Raw genomic sequence first — 22,540 nt, 5'->3', positions numbered from 1 at the left:
CTGTCCGAACAGGCCGAAGAACCCCCCAGCCAAGGCCCCCGGGCCCAATGCCTCTGTTCTTTTGGTGGGAGGTGTGGTTGGGAGGGCTGACGACAACGTTCAACCTGTTCAGGTGGGGGCCCGTCTTGCTACAGGCCTCAAGGACACCGGGGCTGAACGAACCCTCATCCGTCCTGGACTGGCGGCCCCTGAAGAGTTTGTTGAGGGGAAAACCCTGACTGTCACCGGGATTGGAGGCACCCGTTGTCCCTTGCCAGTGGCACGAGTTTTTCTTGACTGGGGTGCCGGGAGCGGGTTGAGGGAGGTGGGAGTGTCTGAAAATTTGCCCACTGATGTTTTATTGGGGACTGACTTGGGGAGGATGGTTGCATACTATGTCCCTGACACCCTTCCCCAAACTGATAATAAGGGTAACGTTAACCCTGATGATGTTGATGATGGGAAACTGAATGTGTTACCTGCTAATGCCTTGATGAGTAATGATGCAACTAACAACCATTCTTTCCCAAGGTATGATGCTGATGCTGATGTGAATGTACCAAAGCAAACTGATAACCATTCTTTTCCTAGGAATGATGATGTTGATGTATCTGTGCCGACTGAACCCGTTAACCCTTTCTTTGAAACGGTAGATGTGTCCACAGGTACCGAGGTGCTCAGCCCCGTCACTCTGCGGAGTGAGACGGCTGAGGAACCCCTGGCAGGAGCAAGCAACGGTGCTCAAGAGAATGGGGAGGTGCATGGGGACCATGAAGAAGGTAATGCCATGCAGCTGACCAGTGCCACCGAGGAAGGTAACTGGCCCATAAGTAGCACTGCTCCTAAAGTGTTGGGGGTGGATGGGGAGGTAGAGCCCAGGGCAGCACCAGCTGGTGGGTCTGCAGAAATCCCCAGGGAGACAGCATACATAGCAGCTGTCACACGCAGTCAGAGTGCCCAGATCGCAGGTAACGCACTGTCTTCTGGACCCTCTGCTGCTACAGGAGAGACTGAACCAGAGGTGAACCCAGAGCCGGTTCCAGAGGGTCCCAGTAAAGAGGGGACCCTGACGTCACTTCTGGCAGCCTCCAGCATGGAGTTCCAGGCTGCTCTGCACTCAGATGCCAGCCTGGAGAAATTGAGAGGTCTCGCCGAGACGCCCACCTCCAAGTCTGATAAGGAGAGGGTGTTCTGGGACCGAGGAAGGTTGTACCGGGAGACAGTACCCAGAGATCCTAAAAAGGAGTGGTTGAGGGAAAGACAGCTGGTCGTCCCCTATCAGTTCAGAACTGAGTTGTTGCGGATTGCCCATGAGATTCCACTCGCTGGACACTTGGGGATCAGCAAAACAAAGGCACGGCTGTCTCAACACTTCTATTGGCCCAAGATGGGGACAGATGTAACACACTACTGCCGCTCCTGTGCCACCTGTCAAAAAGTGGGTAAGGCGGGGCCTGCTCTTAAGGCTCCCCTTATTCCTTTGCCGGTGATAGAGGAGCCTTTCCAGAGAATCGCGGTGGACATTGTAGGACCGCTGTCCGTCCCCAGCAGCTCCGGAAAGCGATACATTCTCACCGTGGTAGACTACGCTACCCGGTACCCAGAGGCAGTAGCTCTGTCTTCAACCAGGGCAGATAAGGTGGCTGACGCACTGGTGACCATCTTTTCGAGAGTAGGATTTCCCAGGGAGATGCTTACCGATCAAGGGCCCCAATTCATGTCTCGCCTAATGGAGGCTCTCTGTGAGAAAATGCAGGTGACTCAGCTGGTATCGAGTCCGTATCACCCACAGACTAACGGTTTGTGTGAACGTTTCAACGGTACCCTCAAACAGATGCTCCGCATACTGGTTGAGACCCAAGGGCGCGACTGGGAGCGGTACCTCCCACACCTGCTGTTCGCTTACAGAGAAGTTCCGCAGGCTTCGACCGGGTTCTCCCCCTTCGAGCTCCTGTATGGCAGGCGAGTCCGGGGACCCCTTGGGTTGATAAGAGAATCCTGGGAAGATGAGCCAAACCCCACAGAAGTGTCCATCGTGGATTATGTCATGCGCTTCCGTGACAAGATGCAGACCTTGACGCAGTTGGTGCATGACAACATGACGCAGGCTCAGGCTGACCAGAAGCGCTGGTACGACCAGAACGCCCGGGAGCGGACCTACCAGGTGGGTCAAAAGGTGTGGGTGTTGGTCCCGGTACCAACGGATAAGCTTCAGGCAGCCTGGGAAGGCCCGTACGTCGTCCACCAACAGCTCAACCCGGTCACCTACGTGGTCACGCTTGACCATGCTCGGGGTAGGCGCAAGGCCTTTCACGTCAACATGCTGAAGGCGCACTACGAACGTGAAGCTTGCATCCTACCGGTCTGCAATCTGCCAGAGGATGGGGAGGAAGATTCCCTCCTGGACATGCTGGCCCAGGCCAAGGCCAATGGGTCCATTGAGGACATGGAGATAAGTGGTTCGCTCACCGTGTCCCAGCGGTTGCAGTTGATGGCCACCCTGGAACTCTTCCGGCCCGTGTTCACCAACCGTCCTGGGAGGACGGAGTTAGCGGTTCATGAGGTGGACACCGGGAATCATGCCCCATTACGGCGAACACCTTATTGGATCTCTGAAACGGTGCAACAAGTCATGCGCCAAGAGGTCGATGAGATGTTAAGGCTGGGAGTGATTCGACGGTCAAAAGGTGCGTGGGCTTCACCTGTAGTCCTCGTGCCTAAAAAGGATCGAACCACCCGGTTCTGCGTGGACTACAGGGGGCTCAACGCCATCACAACCTCTGATGCCCACCCGATGCCGCGCATCGAGGATCTGCTCGAGCGGTTGACAAACGCCAACTACATATCCATCATGGATTTGAGTTGGGGATACTGGCAGATTCCCCTGAGCCCTGAGGCGCAGGAGAAATCCGCCTTTATCACCCCCTTTGGACTGTACGAGTCCACGGTCATGCCCTTCGGCATGAAGAATGCCCCTGCCACTTTCCAGCGGATGGTCAACCACCTGCTTCGGGGACTGGAGGAGTACGCGGTGGCGTACTTAGACGATATTGCCGTCTTCAGTTCCACCTGGGAGGAACACCTTCAGCACCTCCAGGAGGTGCTCAAGCGTCTTCATCAGGCAGGCCTGACCATCAAGCCGGGGAAGTGCCAGATAGGCATGAGCGAGGTCCACTACCTGGGGCACCGGGTAGGCGGGGGTTCCATGAGCCCGGAGCCAGAAAAAGTGGACGCAATCGTGTCCTGGCCCACCCCCAGGACCAAGAAACAGGTGAAGTCCTTCTTGGGCACTGCAGGGTACTATAGGCGGTTCGTACAGGACTATAGCGCCCTTGCCAAACCCTTGACTGACCTCACCAAGCAGAGGCTACCCCAAACAGTCAACTGGACAGATGACTGTGAGGCGGCTTTCCAAGCTTTGAAAGCAGCCCTGTGCAACTCTCCAGTGTTGAGAGCAGTCGACAGCAGTCGCCCGTTTCTGGTACAGACCGACGCCAGCGAGTTTGGCCTCGGTGCTGTGCTTAGCCAGGTCGACTCGGGGGACCAAGAGCACCCCGTGTTGTACCTGAGCCGGAAACTTCTGCCGAGGGAAGTGGCATACTCGACCATCGAGAAGGAGTGTCTGGCCATGGTGTGGGCACTGCAACGTTTGCAGCCCTACCTGTACGGGCGCGCCTTCACGGTGGTAACTGACCACAACCCTCTGAGCTGGTTGCACACAGTGTCGGGAACCAATGGAAGATTGCTCCGCTGGAGCCTTGCCCTTCAGCAGTATGACTTCACTGTAAAACACAGGAAGGGCAGTGAAAACGGCAATGCCGATGGGTTGTCCCGCCGGGGCGAACCCGCTGAGGTGCGCATGGCCGATTACCGAGAGGTAATGCCTCCTTAGCACCCTCTTAAGGGGGGAGGTGTGATGTATAATATCTGCAAGATATGTTTTATGTTGCAATGTGCTAACAAATCCTCCATCCTAGGACATTGTAAACTGTCAGTAGTAGGAATTCCTTCCCCCCAGGTTTTATCAACCCTGCCACTTCCTCTGGAAGAGCAGGAATGTTAATTAGCTAGACCCTCTTCCTCACACCATTTGGCTTCTCTCAGCTGAAAGAGAAAAAAAGTGCGGGAACTAAACTCTTTGTTTGAAACCAGGAGTTTGAATAAAACAATAAGGGATTGTCCCGCGAAAACCATACCCAGCAGAAATATAAAAATCATATTTCTGCGATCCGAGCAGACCCAGCTTCGCTGTGGTGCCTGTTGCAAAACTCTCAGATGTCCAGAACCTGAGATATGATTTGCGCCCAAATGGACGGTCATATCGCATAGATGTTTGATGTTTTCTTGATGGGCTCATTACGCTGGGAAACATGATACCACTGATGAGTCCATACCAGCTTCTCCCATAAAGTTATAGCTAATCTAAGTTTTGTAGCCAAAACATAACTTGGATAAGAGAGGTGGGATCAACCCAGAATGCACCTCTCTGTGATGTCACATAGGAAAGTCTATAAGGCATTCCCTGGCAGAACCAGCTCAGAACAGCTGCAGAATCCGTGCTGACAAGAACTCAGATGAGCGGAGAAGTGCAGCTCCGCCTCCACCCACCTTAGCCGCATGGTCTGCCTAAGGAACAATATGGAACTGTGAGTGTAATCTCTTTGTTTTCTCCACTTTTATTTTATACCTGTACTGTACATATTTTATGTCTCAATTTTATAGCAACTTTTATCTGTAATCACTGTCCTCTTTCGGAAAATAAATGAAATAATTATTTAGATCTGTCTCTATGCTCTAAGACTCGAACTATACGCCTTTGTTAGATAATCGCTACTAATTCAAGGGGTTTGCCACGGACCCTCTTAATTTAACACTGTGAATTAAGTAACCGTGACTGGTGGCAGCGCGTTGTGTACGGCTATTACGGCTTGCTGGCAGTACAGAAGGGTCTTATATAGCTGAATAAGGGTCTGCGGCCACAGCATTGATAATTCCCTTACTGCAGAAGCCTAATTGCCGGTTCACAACAGGCAGCCCGTCCGGCGACCAATTATCCTAGGTGCAGTTCCCTGACTGACCTGAGGGTAAGGGGGGCGCCGGAGAGCTGCGAGTTCCAAGGTGGAACTGAGAAAGTGGGATATACACAAATCCCCGCAGTACTTGGAAGATTGATAGCAGTGGTGGGGCATCCAAATTAAACTCCCCCTGCGGCAAATTGCAGAGCGAGATTAGCTTGCTGGATATTTTTGTCACATGGTGCCAGTGGTGGGATAACTAAGATAAGCCCCACTGCGCCTGTGATAGCCATGTGCCGGCATTGTGTCACGTCCCTCCGTCCGCTGATACACCGGTGTCAGTGGTGGGATCGTGACATAGTGGTGACACAGGGTCCGCTGTCCGTCGCGTTTTGGTGGCAGCGGGACCCCCGTTAGTCGTCGCCCGTAAGTGGATGAACGGCCGTGGGCTGTTCGTCACATTCTGTGCTTGTGTGATGTGTCTGATGTGTACTCTGTCCTTGTGTGATGTGTCTGATGTGCGCTCTGTGCTTGTGTAATGTGTCTGATGTGTGCTATGTGCTTCTGTGATGTGTCTGATGTGTGCTCTGTGCTTGTGTGATGTGTCTGATGTGTGCTCTGTGCTTGTGTGATGTGTCTGATGTGTACTCTGTCCTTGTGTGATGTGTCTGATGTGTGTTCTGTGCTTGTGTGATGTGTCTGATGTGTACTCTGTCCTTGTGTGATGTGTCTGATGTGCGCTCTGTGCTTGTGTAATGTGTCTGATGTGTGCTATGTGCTTCTGTGATGTGTCTGATGTGTGCTATGTGCTTCTGTGATGTGTCTGATGTGTATTCTGTGCTTGTGTGATGTGTCTGATGTGTACTCTGTCCTTGTGTGATGTGTCTGATGTGCGCTCTGTGCTTGTGTAATGTGTCTGATGTGTGCTATGTGCTTGTGTAATGTGTCTGATGTGTGCTATGTGCTTCTGTGATGTGTCTGATGTGTGTTCTGTGCTTGTGTGATATGTCTGATGTGTACTCTGTCCTTGTGTGATGTGTCTGATGTGCGCTCTGTGCTTGTGTGATGTGTCTGATGTGTGCTCTGTGCTTGTGTAATGGGTCTGATGTGTGCTCTGTGCTTGTGTGATGTGTCTGATGTGTGCTCTATGCTTGTGTGATGTGTCTGATGTGTGCTTTGTGCTTGGTGATGTGTCTGATGTGTGCTCTGTTCTTGTGTGATGTGTCTGATGTGTGCTCTGGACTTGTGTGATGTGTCTGATGTGTGCTATGTGCTTGGGTGATGTGTCTGATGTGTGCTCTGTTCTTGTGTGATGTGTCTGATTTGTGCTCTGTGTTTGTGTGATGTGTCTGATGTGTGCTCTGTGCTTGCGTAATGTGTCTGATGTGTGCTTTGTACTTGTGTGATGTGTCTCATGTGTGCTTTGTGCTTGGTGACGTGTCTGATGTGTGCTCTGTGTTTGTGTGATGTGTCTGATGTGTGCTCTGTGCTTGGGTGATGTGTCTGATGTGTGTTCTGCGCTTGTGTGATGTGTCTGATGTGTGCTCTGTGCTTGGGTGATGTGTCTGATGTGTGCTCTGTGCTTGGGTGATGTGTCTGATGTGTGTTCTGCGCTTGTGTGATGTGTCTGATGTGTGCTCTGTGCTTGTGTGATGTGTCTGATGTGTGCTCTGTCCTTGTGTGATGTGTCTGATGTGTGTTCTGTGCTTGTGTGATGTGTCTGATGTGTGCTCTGTCCTTGTATGATGTGTCTGATGTGTGCTCTGTCCTTGTGTGATGTGTCTGATGTGTTCTCTGTGTTTGTGTGATGTGTCTGATGTGTGCTCTGTGCTAGGGTAATGTGTCTGGTGTGTGCTATGTGCTTGTGTGATGTGTCTGATGTGTGCTCTGTGCTTGTATAATGTGTCTGATGTGTGCTATATGCTTGTGTGATGTGTCTGATGTGTAATCTGTCCTTGTGTGATGTGCCTGATGTGTGCTCTGTGCTTGGGTGATGTGTCTGATGTGTGCTCTGTGCTTGGGTGATGTGTCTGATGTGTGTTCTGCGCTTGTGTGATGTGTCTGTTGTGTGCTCTGTGCTTGTGTGATGTGTCTGATGTGTGCTCTGTGCTCGTGTGATGAGTCTGATGTGTGGGCTGTGCTCGTATGATGTGTCTGATGTGTGTTCTGTGCTGGTGTGATGTGTCTGATGTGTGCTCTGTCCTTGTGTGATGTGTCTGATGTGTGCTCTGTCCTTGTGTGATGTGTCTGATGTGTGCTCTGTGCTTGTGTGATGTGTCTGATGTGTGCTAGGTGCTTGGGTGATGTGTCTGATGTGTGTTCTGTGCTTGTGTGATGTGTCTGATGTGTGCTCTATGCTTGTGTGATGTGTCTGATGTGTGCTCTGTGCTTGTGTGATGTGTCTGATGTGTGGGCTGTGCTCGTATGATGTGTCTTGTGACGAACAGCCCACGGCCGTTCGTCCACTTACGGGCGACGACTAACGGGGGTCCCGCTGCCACCAAAACGCGACGGACAGCGGACCCTGTGTCACCACTATGTCACGATCCCACCACTGACACAGGTGTATCAGCGGACGGAGGGACGTGACACAATGCCGGCACACGGCTATCACAGGCGCAGTGGGGCTTATCTTAGTTATCCCACCACTGGCACCATGTGACAAAAATATCCAGCAAGCTAATCTCGCTCTACAATTTGCCGCAGGGGGAGTTTAATTTGGATGCCCCACCACTGCTATCAATCTTCCAACTACTGTGTGGATTTATGTATATCCCACTTTCTCAGTTCCACTTTGGAACTCGCAGCTCTCCGGCGCCCCCCTTACCCTCAGGTCAGTCAGGGAACTGCACCTAGGATAATTAGTCGCCGGACGGGCTGCCTGTTGTGAACCGGCAATTAGGCTTCTGCAGTAAGGGAATTATCAATGCTGTGGCTGAAGCCCCTTACTCAGCAATATAAGACCCTTCTAGACTGCCAGCCAGCCGTAATAGCCATACACAACGCGCTGCCACCAGTCACGGTTACTTAATTCACAGTGCTAAATTAAGAGGGTCCGTGGCAAACCCCTTGAATTAGTAGCGATTATCTATCAAAGGCGTATAGTTCGATTCTTAGAGCATGGAGACAGATCTAAATAATTTCATTTATTTTCCGAAAGAGGACAGTGATTACAGATAAAAGTTGCTATAAAATTGAGACATAAAATATGTACAGTACAGGTATAAAATAAAAGTGGAGAAAACAAAGAGATTACACTCACAGTTCCATATTGTTCCTTAGGCAGACCATGCGGCTTTAAGGGGGGAGGAGCCACACGTCTCCATTCATCTGGAGTTCTTGTCAGCACGGACTCTGCAGCTGTTCTGAGCTGGTTTGCCCAGGAAATGCCTTATAGACTTTCCTATGTGACATCACGGAGAGGTGCATTCTGGGTTGATCCCACCTCTCTTATCCAAGTTATGTTTTGGCTACAAAACTTAGATTAGCTATAACTTTATGGGAGAAGCTGGTATGGACTCATCAGTGGTATCATGTTTCCCAGCGTAATGAGCCCATCAAGAAAACATCAAACATCTATGCGATATGACCGTCCATTTGGGCGCAAATCATATCTCATGTTCTGGGCAGGGTGGAACTTCGAAAGAGACACGGTATCGAAGCTGGGACCGCTCAGGTTACAAAAATATGATTTTCATATCTCTACTGGGTATGGTTTTCGTAATATGACTTTTATGTTTCCCATATACCGGCATACAGCCTGTGTTTTTCCGAACAAAGGGATCCCTTCCCCCTGCTCTTCGAGAGGAAGTTGGTTTAAGGTTTCAGAGCTAGCCCAGGCAGGGGGGCACTGGTCAGTGTGTGAGTGAGCCATGGGCGAAAAGAGGAGGGGGGAAGGTGCTGCATGAGCTGACAGCCTGCATTGGCATAGAGGGCTGGATTTTTCTGGAAAGTTACAACAGAAAACATCATATTTTGTAGACAAAACCCCATACCTCACAGACATTGTACATCACACCTCCCCCCTTAAGAGGGCGCTAAGGAGGCATTACCCCTCGGTAATCGGCCATGCGCACCTCAGCGGGTTCGCCCCGGCGGGACAACCCATCGGCATTGCCGTTTTCGCTGCCCTTCCTGTGTTTTACAGTAAAATCGTACTGTTGAAGGGCAAGGCTCCAGCGGAGCAATCTTCCATTGGTTCCGGACACTGTGTGCAACCAGCTCAGAGGGTTGTGGTCGGTTACCACCGTGAAGGCGCGCCCGTACAGGTAGGGCTGCAAACGTTGCAGTGCCCACACCATGGCCAGACACTCCTTCTCGATGGTCGAGTATGCCACTTCCCTCGGCAAAAGTTTCCGGCTCAGGTACAACACGGGGTGCTCTTGGTCCCCCGAGTCGACCTGGCTAAGCACAGCACCGAGGCCAAACTCGCTGGCGTCGGTCTGTACCAGAAACGGGCGACTGCTGTCGACTGCTCTCAACACTGGAGAGTTGCACAGGGCTGCTTTCAAAGCTTGGAAAGCCGCCTCACAGTCATCTGTCCAGTTGACTGTTTGGGGTAGCCTCTGCTTGGTGAGGTCAGTCAAGGGTTTGGCAAGGGCGCTATAGTCCTGTACGAACCGCCTATAGTACCCTGCAGTGCCCAAGAAGGACTTCACCTGTTTCTTGGTCCTGGGGGTGGGCCAGGACACGATTGCGTCCACTTTTTCTGGCTCCGGACTCATGGAACCCCCGCCTACCCGGTGCCCCAGGTAGTGGACCTTGCGCATGCCTATCTGGCACTTCCCCGGCTTGATGGTCAGGCCTGCCTGGTGAAGACGCTTGAGCACCTCCTGGAGGTGCTGAAGGTGTTCCTCCCAGGTGGAACTGAAGACGGCAATATCGTCTAAGTACGCCACGGCGTACTCCTCCAGTCCCCGAAGCAGGTGGTTGACCATCCGCTGGAAAGTGGCAGGGGCATTCTTCATGCCGAAGGGCATGACCGTGGACTCGTACAGTCCAAAGGGGGTGATAAAGGCGGATTTCTCCTGCGCCTCAGGGCTCAGGGGAATCTGCCAGTATCCCCGACTCAAATCCATGATGGATATGTAGTTGGCGTTTGTCAACCGCTCGAGCAGATCCTCGATGCGCGGCATTGGGTGGGCATCAGAGGTTGTGATGGCGTTGAGCCCCCTGTAGTCCACGCAGAACCGGGTGGTTCGATCCTTTTTAGGCACGAGGACTACAGGTGAAGCCCACGCACCTTTTGACCGTCGAATCACTCCCAGCCTTAACATCTCATCGACCTCTTGGCGCATGACTTGTTGCACCGTTTCAGAGATCCGATAAGGTGTTCGCCGTAATGGGGCATGATTCCCGGTGTCCACCTCATGAACCGCTAACTCCGTCCTCCCAGGACGGTTGGTGAACACGGGCCGGAAGAGTTCCAGGGTGGCCATCAACTGCAACCGCTGGGACACGGTGAGCGAACCACTTATCTCCATGTCCTCAATGGACCCATTGGCCTTGGCCTGGGCCAGCATGTCCAGGAGGGAATCTTCCTCCCCATCCTCTGGCAGATTGCAGACCGGTAGGACGCAAGCTTCACGTTCGTAGTGCGCCTTCAGCATGTTGACGTGAAAGGCCTTGCGCCTACCCCGAGCATGGTCAAGCGTGACCACGTAGGTGACCGGGTTGAGCTGTTGGTGGACGACGTATGGGCCTTCCCAGGCTGCCTGAAGCTTATCCGTTGGTACCGGGACCAACACCCACACCTTTTGACCCACCTGGTAGGTCCGCTCCCGGGCGTTCTGGTCGTACCAGTGCTTCTGGTCAGCCTGAGCCTGCGTCATGTTGTCATGCACCAACTGCGTCAAGGTCTGCATCTTGTCACGGAAGCGCATGACATAATCCACGATGGACACTTCTGTGGGGTTTGGCTCATCTTCCCAGGATTCTCTTATCAACCCAAGGGGTCCCCGGACTCGCCTGCCATACAGGAGCTCGAAGGGGGAGAACCCGGTCGAAGCCTGCGGAACTTCTCTGTAAGCGAACAGCAGGTGTGGGAGGTACCGCTCCCAGTCGCGCCCTTGGGTCTCAACCAGTATGCGGAGCATCTGTTTGAGGGTACCGTTGAAACGTTCACACAAACCGTTAGTCTGTGGGTGATACGGACTCGATACCAGCTGCGTCACCTGCATTTTCTCACAGAGAGCCTCCATTAGGCGAGACATGAATTGGGGCCCTTGATCGGTAAGCATCTCCCTGGGAAATCCTACCCTTGAAAAGATGGTCACCAGTGCGTCAGCCACCTTATCTGCCCTGGTTAAAGACAGAGCTACTGCCTCTGGGTACCGGGTAGCGTAGTCTACCACGGTGAGAATGTATCGCTTTCCGGAGCTGCTGGGGACGGACAGCGGTCCTACAATGTCCACCGCGATTCTCTGGAAAGGCTCCTCTATCACCGGCAAAGGAATAAGGGGAGCCTTAAGAGCAGGCCCCGCCTTACCCACTTTTTGACAGGTGGCACAGGAGCGGCAGTAGTGTGTTACATCTGTCCCCATCTTGGGCCAATAGAAGTGTTGAGACAGCCGTGCCTTTGTTTTGCTGATCCCCAAGTGTCCAGCGAGTGGAATCTCATGGGCAATCCGCAACAACTCAGTTCTGAACTGATAGGGGACGACCAGCTGTCTTTCCCTCAACCACTCCTTTTTAGGATCTCCGGGTACTGTCTCCCGGTACAACCTTCCTCGTTCCCAGAACACCCTCTCCTTATCAGACTTGGAGGTGGGCGTCTCGGCGAGACCTCTCAATTTCTCCAGGCTGGCATCTGAGTGCAGAGCAGCCTGGAACTCCATGCTGGAGGCTGCCAGAAGTGACGTCAGGGTCCCCTCTTTACTGGGACCCTCTGGAACCGGCTCTGGGTTCACCTCTGGTTCAGTCTCTCCTGTAGCAGCAGAGTGTCCAGAAGACAGTGCGTTACCTGCGATCTGGGCACTCTGACTGCGTGTGACAGCTGCTATGTATGCTGTCTCCCTGGGGATTTCTACAGACCCACCAGCTGGTGCTGCCCTGGGCTCTACCTCCCCATCCACCCCCAACACTTCAGGAGCAGTGCTACTTATGGGCCAGTTACCTTCCTCGGTGGCACTGGTCAGCTGCATGGCATTACCTTCCTCATGGTCCCCATGCACCTCCCCATTTCCTTGAGCACCGTTGCTTACTCCTGCCAGGGGTTCCTCAGCCGTCTCACTCCGCAGAGTGACGGGGCTGAGCACCTCGGTACCTGTGGACACATCTACCGTTTCAAAGAAAGGGTTAACGGGTTCAGTCGGCACAGATACATCATCATTCCTAGGAAAAGAATGGTTATCAGTTTGCTTTGGTACATTCACATCAGCATCAGCATCGTACCTGGGGAAAGAATGGTTGTTAGTTGCATCATTACTCATCAAGGCATTAGCTGGTAACACATTCAGTTTCCCATCATCAACATCATCATCAGGGTTAACGTTACCCTTATTATCAGTTTGGGGAAGGGTGTCAGGGACATAGTATGCAACCATCTTCCCCAAGTCAGTCCCCAATAAAACATCAGTGGGCAAATTTTCAGACACTCCCACCTCCCTCAACCCGCTCCCGGCACCCCAGTCAAGAAAAACTCGTGCCACTGGCAAGGGACAATGGGTGCCTCCAATCCCGGTGACAGTCAGGGTTTTCCCCTCAACAAACTCTTCAGGGGCCGCCAGTCCAGGACGGATGAGGGTTCGTTCAGCCCCGGTGTCCTTGAGGCCTGTAGCAAGACGGGCCCCCACCTGAACAGGTTGAACGTTGTCGTCAGCCCTCCCAACCACACCTCCCACCAAAAGAACAGAGGCGTTGGGCCCGGGGGCCTTGGCTGGGGGGTTCTTCGGCCTATCCGGACAGGTGTAAGAGAAGTGACCAGGCCGCTTGCAGTGGTGACACAGGCGACTGTCAGTAGCCGGCCTGTTGTTGGCAACAGGGACAGGGCCTCCGGAGGGACGGCTAGCTGGGGCATTGGGGTTGGTTGCTGGCTTACCCCCTTTCCAGCTGGTGGCGACTGGCCTCCGCGTCTCGGGCTTCCGGTTGGCCTCGTGGTTGTCGGCGATCTGCGCCGCTTTGTCCGCGTTCGTTGGTTCGCGGTCCAGGATGAACTGTCGGACCTCAGCTGGGCAGAGATGCAGGAACTGGTCTTTGATCATCAGGTCCCGTAGCTGCTCAAAGGTTTCAACGGACAGTCCATGGATCCACTGGTCAAAGTGGGTCCTGAGTCCTTGCACCACATCACTGTAGCTATCGTGTGGGCCACGTTGGAGGTGTCGGAACTTCTTTCGGTATACCTCAGGTGTCAGCCGGTATTTGGCGATCAGCGCCTGCTTTATGGCGTCATAGTCGTCATCGGCTTCTGGCGGAAGAGAAGCAAATGCCTCCAGGGCTTTGCCTTTTAGCCCTGGGGTCAAGTACCTTGCCCATTGGTCTCTAGGCAGCTGGTACTGTCTGCAGGCTTTCTCAAAGGCTCGCAGAAATGTGTCCAAGTCCCCGTCCTTTTCCATCACGGGAAAATGCTCTGGCCGGGGTTTAGGAGTCTGGACGCTGCTGGGCTCACGGCTTCGGGCTGTGGGGGCATTCCACCCCCGCTGGAGCATCTCCAGCTCATGGGCCCTCTGAGCTTCAGCTTGGCGCTCACGTTCGGCTTGGGCCTCCTGCCGATATTGCTGGATCAGCCTCACCCGCCCATCCCTGTCTTCGGCGGGGAGTTCGTCCAAGGCCATTTGCAGATAGGGGTCCACCCCGTTCTGGTTGAATGTGGGGCCAGCGCTCAGGAGTGGAGCCTCTGCTGCAGCCCCATGGCAACTTGGGCCAACTTCTGCGCTCGCTGGATTCTGGTCGTTGTCCAGCTGCACTAGAGCCGCGATCATTTGATCTTTGGTTCCTCCTGCGGCGTCTATGCCTCGGTACGTGCATAACCCAGCAAGGGTGTCCTTTTTCTGCTTCTGATACCACTCCACTGTCATCGCCGCCATGGTTGCCAAATAAAAGATAGAAAAAGAAAAACGAAGAAACGGGAGGGGGATACTTGCAAGTACACACTAATGTCTCAGGACTAGTAACCACTGAGTCTGTTCTCCAAAACCTATGATGCAGGATTCCCGCAGGAACCGTGCAGGTCTTTAGTGAGAGGAATGATTGCTCAAACCAAATCACTAATGCTCTAGGATTATCCCACCGCTCTGCCACCAATATGTGACGAACAGCCCACGGCCGTTCGTCCACTTACGGGCGACGACTAACGGGGGTCCCGCTGCCACCAAAACGCGACGGACAGCGGACCCTGTGTCACCACTATGTCACGATCCCACCACTGACACCGGTGTATCAGCGGACGGAGGGACGTGACACAATGCCGGCACACGGCTATCACAGGCGCAGTGGGGCTTATCTTAGTTATCCCACCACTGGCACCATGTGACAAAAATATCCAGCAAGCTAATCTCGCTCTACAATTTGCCGCAGGGGGAGTTTAATTTGGATGCCCCACCACTGCTATCAATCTTCCAAGTACTGTGGGGATTTATGTATATCCCACTTTCTCAGTTCCACTTTGGAACTCACAGCTCTCCGGCGCCCCCCTTACCCTCAGGTCAGTCAGGGAACTGCACCTAGGATAATTAGTCGCCGGACGGGCTGCCTGTTGTGAACCGGCAATTAGGCTTCTGCAGTAAGGGAATTATCAATGCTGTGGCTGAAGCCCCTTACTCAGCAATATAAGACCCTTCTAGACTGCCAGCCAGCCGTAATAGCCATACACAACGCGCTGCCACCAGTCACGGTTACTTAATTCACAGTGTTAAATTAAGAGGGTCCGTGGCAAACCCCTTGAATTAGTAGCGATTATCTATCAAAGGCGTATAGTTCGATTCTTAGAGCATGGAGACAGATCTAAATAATTTCATTTATTTTACGAAAGAGGACAGTGATTACAGATAAAAGTTGCTATAAAATTGAGACATAAAATATGTACAGTACAGGTATAAAATAAAAGTGGAGAAAACAAAGAGATTACACTCACAGTTCCATATTGTTCCTTAGGCAGACCATGCGGCTTTAAGGGGGGAGGAGCCACACGTCTCCATTCATCTGGAGTTCTTGTCAGCACGGACTCTGCAGCTGTTCTGAGCTGGTTTGCCCAGGAAATGCCTTATAGACTTTCCTATGTGACATCACGGAGAGGTGCATTCTGGGTTGATCCCACCTCTCTTATCCAAGTTATGTTTTGGCTACAAAACTTAGATTAGCTATAACTTTATGGGAGAAGCTGGTATGGACTCATCAGTGGTATCATGTTTCCCAGCGTAATGAGCCCATCAAGAAAACATCAAACATCTATGCGATATGACCGTCCATTTGGGCGCAAATCATATCTCATGTTCTGGGCAGGGTGGAACTTCGAAAGAGACACGGTATCGAAGCTGGGACCGCTCAGGTTACAAAAATATGATTTTCATATCTCTACTGGGTATGGTTTTCGTAATATGACTTTTATGTTTCCCATATACCGGCATACAGCCTGTGTTTTTCCGAACAAAGGGATCCCTTCCCCCTGCTCTTCGAGAGGAAGTTGGTTTAAGGTTTCAGAGCTAGCCCAGGCAGGGGGGCACTGGTCAGTGTGTGAGTGAGCCATGGGCGAAAAGAGGAGGGGGGAAGGTGCTGCATGAGCTGACAGCCTGCATTGGCATAGAGGGCTGGATTTTTCTGGAAAGTTACAACAGAAAACATCATATTTTGTAGACAAAACCCCATACCTCACAGACATTGTACACCACATGTCTGATGTGAGTTCTGTTCTTGTGTGATGTGTCTGATGTGTGCTCTGTACTTGTGTGATGTGTCTGATGTGTGCTCTGCACTTGTGTGATGTGTCTGATGTGTGTTCTGTGCTTGTGTGATGTGTCTGATGTGTGCTCTGTGCTTGTGTGATGTGTCTGATGTGTGCTCTGTGCTTGTGTGATGTGTCTGATGTGCGCTCTGTGCTTGTGTGATGTGTGTTCTGTGCTTGTGTGATGTGTCTGATGTGTGCTCTGTGCTTGTGTGATGTGTCTGATGTGTGCTATGTGCTTGGGTGAGATGTCTGATGTGTACTCTGTCCTTGTGTGATGTGTCTGATGTGTGCACTGTGCTTGTGTAATGTGTCTGATGTGTGCTCTGTGCTTGTGTGATGTGTCTGATGTGTGCTATGTGCTTGTGTGATGTGTCTGATGTGTGCACTTTGCTTGTGTAATGTGTCTGATGTGTGCTCTGTGCTTGTGTGATGTGTCTGATGTGTGTTTTGTGCTTGTGTGATGTGTCTGATGTGTGCACTTTGCTTGTGTGATGTGTCTGATGTGTGCTCTGTGCTTGTGTGATGTGTCTGATGTGTGCTCTGTGCTTGTGTGATGTGTCTGATGTGTGCTATGTGCTTGTGTAATGTGTCTGATGTGTGCTCTGTGCTTGTGTGATGTGTCTGATGTGTGCTATGTGCTTGTGTAATGTGTTTGATGTGTGCTCTGTGCTTGTGTGATGTGTCTGATGTGTGTTCTGTGCTTGTGTGATGTATCATATGTGTTCTATGCTTGTGTGATGTGCCTGATGTGTGCTCTGTGCTTGTGTGATGTGTCTGGTGTGTGTTCTGTGCTTGTATGATGTGTCTGATGTGTGCTCTGTGCTTGTGTGATGTGTCTGGTGTGTGCTCTGTGCTTGTTTGATGTGTCTTACGTGCGCACTGTGCTTTTGTGATGTGTCTGATGTGTGTTCTGTGCTTGTGTGATGTGTCTGATGTGTGCACTGTGCTTGTGTGATGTGTCTGATGTGTGCTCTGTGCTTGTGTGATCTGTCTGATGTGTACTCTGTCCTTGTGTTATGTGTCTGATGTGTGGTCTGTGCTTGTGTGATGTGTGCTATGTGCTTGTGTGATGTGTCTGATGTGTGCTCTGTTCTTGTGTGATGTGTCTGATGTGTGCTCTGTCCTTGTGTGATGTGTCTGATGTGCGCTCTGTGCTTGTGTAATGTGTCTGATGTGTGCTCTGTGCTTGAGTAATGTGTCTGATGTGTGTTCTGTGCTTGTGTGATGTGTCTGATGTGTGCGCTGTGCTTGTGTGATGTGTCTGATGTGTGCTCTGTGCTTGTGTGATGTGTCTGATGTGTGCGCTGTGCTTGTGTGATGTGTCTGATGTGTGGTCTGTGCTTGTGTGATGTGTGCTATGTGCTTGTGTGATGTGTCTGATGTGTGCTCTCTGCTTGTGTGATGTGTCTGATGTGTGCTCTGTGCTTGTGTGATGTGTCTGATGTGTGCTCTTTGCTTGTGTAATGTGTCTGATGTGTGCTCTGTGCTTGTGTGATGTGTCTGATGTGTGCTCTGTGCTTGGGTAATATGTCTGATGTGTGCTCTGTGCTTGTGTGATGTGTCTGATGTGTGCTATGTGCTTGTGTAATGTGTCTGATGTGTGCTCTGTGCTTGTGTAATGTGTCTGATGTGTGCTCTGTGCTTGTGTGATGTGTCTGATGTGTGCTCTGTGCTTGGGTAATATGTCTGATGTGTGCTCTCTGCTTGTGTGATGTGTCTGATGTGTGCTCTGTGCTTGTGTGATGTGTCTGATGTGTGCTCTGTGCTTGGGTAATATGTCTGATGTGTACTCTGTCCTTGTGTGATGTGTCTGATGTGCGCTCTGTGCTTGTGTAATGTGTCTGATGTGTGCTCTGTGCTTGAGTAATGTGTCTGATGTGTGTTCTGTGCTTGTGTGATGTGTCTGATGTGTGCTCTGTGCTTGGGTAATGTGTCTGATGTGTACTCTGTCCTTGTGTGATGTGTCTGATGTGTGCTCTGTGCTTGTGTGATGTGTCTCATGTGTGCACTGTGCTTGTGTGATGTGTCTGATGTGTGCTCTGTGCTTGGGTAATGTGTCTGATGTGTACTCTGTCCTTGTGTGATGTGTCTGATGTGTGCTCTGTGCTTGTGTGATGTGTCTGATGTGTGCTCTGTGCTTGTGTGATGTGTCTGATGTGTGCTCTTTGCTTGTGTAATGTGTCTGATGTGTGCTCTGTGCTTGTGTGATGTGTCTGATGTGTGCTCTGTGCTTGGGTAATATGTCTGATGTGTGCTCTGTGCTTGTGTAATGTGTCTGATGTGTGCTCTGTGCTTGTGTGATGTGTCTGATGTGTGCTCTGTGCTTGGGTAATATGTCTGATGTGTGCTCTCTGCTTGTGTGATGTGTCTGATGTGTGCTATGTGCTTGTGTAATGTGTCTGATGTGTGCTCTGTGCTTGTGTAATGTGTCTGATGTGTGCTCTGTGCTTGTGTGATGTGTCTGATGTGTGCTCTGTGCTTGGGTAATATGTCTGATGTGTACTCTGTCCTTGTGTGATGTGTCTGATGTGCGCTCTGTGCTTGTGTAATGTGTCTGATGTGTGCTCTGTGCTTGAGTAATGTGTCTGATGTGTGTTCTGTGCTTGTGTGATGTGTCTGATGTGTGCTCTGTGCTTGGGTAATGTGTCTGATGTGTACTCTGTCCTTGTGTGATGTGTCTGATGTGTGCTCTGTGCTTGTGTGATGTGTCTCATGTGTGCACTGTGCTTGTGTGATGTGTCTGATGTGTGCTCTGTGCTTGGGTAATGTGTCTGATGTGTACTCTGTCCTTGTGTGATGTGTCTGATGTGTGCTCTGTGCTTGTGTGATGTGTCTGATGTGTGCTCTGTGCTTGGGTAATGTGTCTGATGTGTGTTCTTTGCTTGTGTGATGTGTCTGATATGTGTTCTGTGCTTGTGTGATGTGTCTGATGTGTACTCTGTCCTTGTGTGATGTGTCTGATGTGCGCTCTGTACTTGTGTAATGTGTCTGATGTGCGCTCTGTGCTTGTGTAATGTGTCTGATGTGTGCTCTGTGCTTGAGTAATGTGTCTGATGTGTGTTCTGTGCTTGTGTGATGTGTCTGATGTGTGCGCTGTGCTTGTGTGATGTGCCTGATGTGTGCTCTGTGCTTGTGTGATGTGTCTGATGTGTGCTCTGTGCTTGTGTGATGTGCCTGATGTGTGCTCTGTGCTTGTGTGATGTGTCTGATGTGTGGTCTGTGCTTGTGTGATGTGTGCTATGTGCTTGTGTGATGTGTCTGATGTGTGCTCTCTGCTTGTGTGATGTGTCTGATGTGTGCTCTGTGCTTGTGTGATGTGTCTGATGTGTGCTCTGTGCTTGTGTAATGTGTCTGATGTGTGCTATGTGCTTGTGTAATGTGTCTGATGTGCTCTCTTTGCTTGTGTAATGTGTCTGATGTGTGCTATGTGCTTGTGTAATGTGTCTGATGTGTGCTCTGTGCTTGTGTAATGTGTCTGATGTGTGCTCTGTGCTTGTGTGATGTGTCTGAAGTGTGCTCTGTGCTTGGGTAATATGTCTGATGTGTACTCTGTCCTTGTGTGATGTGTCTGATGTGCGCTCTGTGCTTGTGTAATGTGTCTGATGTGTGCTCTGTGCTTGACTAATGTGTCTGATGTGTGTTCTGTGCTTGTGTGATATGTCTCATGTGTGCACTGTGCTTGTGTGATGTGTCTGATGTGTGCTCTGTGCTTGGGTAATGTGTCTGATGTGTACTCTGTCCTTGTGTTATGTGTCTGATGTGTGCTCTGTACTTGTGTGATATGTCTGATGTGTGCTCTGTGCTTGGGTAATGTGTCTGATGTGTGCTCTGTGCTTGTGTGATGTGTCTGATGTGTACTCTGTCCTTGTGTGATGTGTCTGATGTGCGCTCTGTGCTTGTGTAATGTGTCTGATGTGTGCTCTGTGCTTGTTTGATGTGTCTGATGTGTGTTCTGTGCTTGTGTTATATGTCTGATGTGTTCATTGTGCTTGTGTGATGTGTCTGATGTGTGCTCTGTGCTTATGTGATGTGTCTGATGTGTGCTCTGTACTTGTGTGATGTGTCTGATGTGTGTTCTGTGCTTGTGTGATATATCTGACGTGTTCACTGTGCTTGTGTGATGTGTCTTATATGTGGGCTGTGCTTGTGTGATGTGTCTGATGTGTGCTCTGTGCTTGTGTGATGTGTCTGATGTGTCTTCTGTGCTTGTGTGATGTGTCTGATGTGTGCTCTGTGCTTGGGTGATGTGTCTGATGTGTGTTCTGCGCTTGTGTGATATGTCTGATGTGTGTTCTGTGCTTGTGTGATGTGTCTGATGTGTGCCCTGTCCTTGTGTGATGTGTCTGATGTGTGCTCTGTGCTAGGGTAATGTGTCTGATGTGTGCTCTGTTCTTGTGTGATGTGTCTGCTGTGTGCTCTTCACTTGTGTGATGTGTCTGATGTGTGTTCTGTGCTTGTGTGATGTGTCTGATGTGTGCTCTGTGTTTGTGTGATGTGTCTGATGTGTGCTCTGTGTTTGTGTGATGTGTCTGATGTGTGCTCTGTGTTTGTGTGATGTGTCTGATGTGTGCTCTATGCTTGTGTGATGTGTCTGATGTGTGCTCTGTGCTAGGGTAATGTGTCTGGTTTGTGCTATGTGCTTGTGTGATGTGTCTGATGTGTGCTCTGTGCTTGTGTAATGTGTCTGATGTGTGATATATGCTTGTGTGATGTGTCTGATGTGTACTCTGTCTTTGTGTGATGTGTCTGATGTGTGCTCTGTGCTTGTGTAATGTGTCTGATGTGTGCTCTGTGCTTGTGTGATGTGTATGATGTGTGTTCTGTACTTGTGTGATGTGTGCTCTGTAGTTGTGTGATGTGTCGGATGTGTGCACTGTACTTGTGTGATGTGTCTGATGTGTGCTCTTTGCTTGTGTGATGTGTCTGATGTGTGTTCTGTGCTTGTGTGATGTGTCTGATATGTGCTCTGTGCTTGTGTGATGTGTCTGATGTGTGCTATTTGCTTGGGTGATGTGTCTGATGTGTACTCTGTCCTTGTGTGATGTGTCTGATGTGTGCACTGTCCTTGTGTGATGTGTCTGATGTGTGCTCTGTGCTTGTGGGATGTGTCTGATGTGTGCTCTGTGCTTGTGTGATGTGTCTGATGTGTGCTCTGTGCTTGTGTGATGTGTCTGATGTGTGCTCTGTGCTTGGGTAATGTGTCTGATGTGTGTTCTGTGCTTGTGTGATATGTTTCATGTGTGCACTGTGCTTGTGTGATGTGTCTGATGTGTGCTCTGTGCTTGTGTGATGTGTCTGATGTGTTCTCTGTCCTTGTGTGATGTGTCTGATGTGCGCTCTGTGCTTGTGTAATGTGTCTGATGTGTTCTATGTGCTTGTGTGATGTGTCTGATGTGTGCTCTGTGCTTGTGTGATGTGTCTGATGTGTGCTCTGTGCTTGGGTAATGTGTCTGATGTGTGGTCTTTGCTTGTGTGATATGGCTGATGTGTTCACTGTGCTTGTGTGATGTGTCTGATGTGTGTTCTGTGCTTGTGTGATGTGTCTGATGTGTACTCTGTCCTTGTGTGATGTGTCTGATGTGCGCTCTGTGCTTGTGTGATGTGTCTGATGTGTGCTCAGTGCTTGTGTGATGTGTCTGATGTGTGTTCTGTGCTTGTGTGATATGTCTGATGTGTGCACTGTACTTGTGTGATGTGTCTGATGTGTGCTCTGTGCTTGTGTGATGTGTCCCATGTGTGCTCTGTACTTGTGTGATGTGTCTGATGTGTCTTCTGTGCAGTGTGATGTGTCTGATGTGTGCTCTGTGCTTGTGTGATGTGTCTGATGTGTCTTCTGTGCTTGTGTGATGTGTCTGATGTGTGCTCTGTGCTTGTGTGATGTGTCTGATGTGTGCTCTGTGCTTGTGTGATGTGTCTTATATGTGGGCTGTGCTTGTGTGATGTGTCTGATGTGTGCTCTGTGCTTGTGTGATGTGTCTGATGTGTTCTCTGTGCTTGTGTGATGTGTCTGATGTGTCTTCTGTGCTTGTGTGATGTGTCTGATGTGTGCTCTGTGCTTATGTGATGTGTCTGATGTGTGCTCTGTGCTTGTGTGATGTGTCTTATATGTGGGCTGTGCTTGTGTGATGTGTCTGATGTGTGCTCTGTGCTTGTGTGATGTGTCTGATGTGTGCTCTGTGCTTGTGTGATGTGTCTGATGTGTGCTCTGTGCTTGTGTGATGTGTCTGATGTGCGGGCTGTGCTTGTGTGATGTGTCTGATGTGTGCTCTGTGCTTGTGTGATGTGTCTGATGTGTGCTCTGTGCTTGTGTGATGTGTCTGATGTGTTCTCTGTGCTTGTGTGATGTGTCTGATGTGTCTTCTGTGCTTGTGTGATGTGTCTGATGTGTGCTCTGTGCTTGTGTGATGTGTCTGATGTGTGATCTGTGCTTGTGTGATGTGTCTGATGTGTGGGCTGTGCTTGTGTGATGTGTCTGATGTGTGCTCTGTGCTTGTGTGATGTGTCTGATGTGTGCTCTGTGCTTTTGTGATGTGTCTGATGTGTGGGCTGTGCTTGTGTGATGTGTCTGATGTGTGCTCTGTGCTTGTGTGATGTGTCTTATATGTGGGCTGTGCTTGTGTGATGTGTCTGATGTGTGCTCTGTGCTTGTGTGATGTGTCTGATGTGT

This window comes from Dendrobates tinctorius, unplaced genomic scaffold, assembly GCF_039654945.1.
Source record: "Dendrobates tinctorius isolate UK_male_01 unplaced genomic scaffold, ASM3965494v1 ptg000028l, whole genome shotgun sequence".
Taxonomy (NCBI): Eukaryota; Metazoa; Chordata; class Amphibia; order Anura; family Dendrobatidae; genus Dendrobates; species Dendrobates tinctorius.
Note: the sequence above shows the minus strand (reverse complement) of the source record.